Source organism: Calidris pugnax, unplaced genomic scaffold, assembly GCF_001431845.1.
Source record: "Calidris pugnax isolate Ruff unplaced genomic scaffold, ASM143184v1 scaffold121, whole genome shotgun sequence".
NCBI classification, from domain to species: Eukaryota; Metazoa; Chordata; class Aves; order Charadriiformes; family Scolopacidae; genus Calidris; species Calidris pugnax.
This window is the reverse complement of record NW_015090884.1, coordinates 975,027-976,011: the sequence shown is the minus strand read 5'-3', so window position 1 is coordinate 976,011 and position 985 is coordinate 975,027. Positions and strand designations below refer to the sequence as shown.

The 985-nt window shown below is 66.2% G+C and overlaps 1 protein-coding gene across 1 annotated transcript in view; it reads left to right on the top strand.

The window, feature by feature from the left end:
* Window positions 1-593: 593 nt before the first annotated feature.
* The window catches only part of CAPN5 (calpain 5), a 90,987-nt gene continuing 90,595 nt past the window's right edge, over window positions 594-985 (top strand). The window contains exon 1 of the mRNA XM_014947111.1: window positions 594-683. The gene's annotated coding sequence lies outside the window, so the exon portion shown is untranslated. The remainder of the gene's footprint in view (window positions 684-985) is intronic.

Genomic DNA, 985 nt, shown 5'->3' with positions numbered 1-985 from the left:
AGCGAGTAGGACCTTGTCCCAGTATCCCATCGCCAGCGTAATACTGGTCCCAGTGCCAGTGCTTGAGAGGTGCCGGTGGCTGCCACCAGCGCCCAGGTGATCCAGTCACTGGTCCCAATTACACCCAGCTGGTGGTACTGGTGTCTGGGCATCTTCAGTTCCCCATCTGGGTGGTCCCGCCCCCCCCCAACCCCCCATTTCCCGCTGATGGCCCCATTTCCCAGATGATCCCATATCCTGCGACTCGAGCGACGCCGATCCTACAGATCCTGCGACTCGAACGACGCCGATCCTAAATCCCCATTCCCAGCGGGAAATTCCCAGTTTTCCAGACCGGTCCCCAATCCCGGGTCGGGGGTCCTGGGACCAGCGCCACCCCCCCGCCACGGTGCCAATCCCGGTTTCCAGTGACACCCCTCCACCTCCCCAATTCCTTCCCAGTTCCCCGCGGTGAGGAGCATTGATTCCCGGTGGCTGTTCCCAATCCCGGTGGCTTGTTCCCGATCCCGGTGGCTGTTCCCGATCCCGGTGCGGTCCCAGCGCAGGCGCGGCGGAGGCGGCGGCCGTTGCCCGCCCCGTCGGGGCGGCGCTTGGCCGGGGGGAGGCGAAGCTTTTGCGGGCAACGGGCTCGCCCGGAGCGGCGGCACCGGCCACCGGGATCGACAGCCACCGGGAACGGGCAGGTAAGGCGAGACCCGGGGGTGGCGAGAGGGGAGGATTGTCCCCACACACCCCCCTCCCCTTCCTCCTCTGGTCCCTCGGTGGGGGGACACCCCCCCGCTCCCCTTTCGGGGTCCATCCTCTCTCTCGGGGGATGCTCAAAGCACCTGTGGCTTTGGGAATCGGGGGACGTGTGGGGATTTTAGGGGGGGAGCAAAGAAAAAGCAAGCACCCACCTCCTCCCCTCGCCTGGAGCATCTTTGCCTTGGGGGGGGGTAGTTTTTTTTTGGGGGGGGGGTGCTGGAAGTTGGGGGGCTGGGGGCGG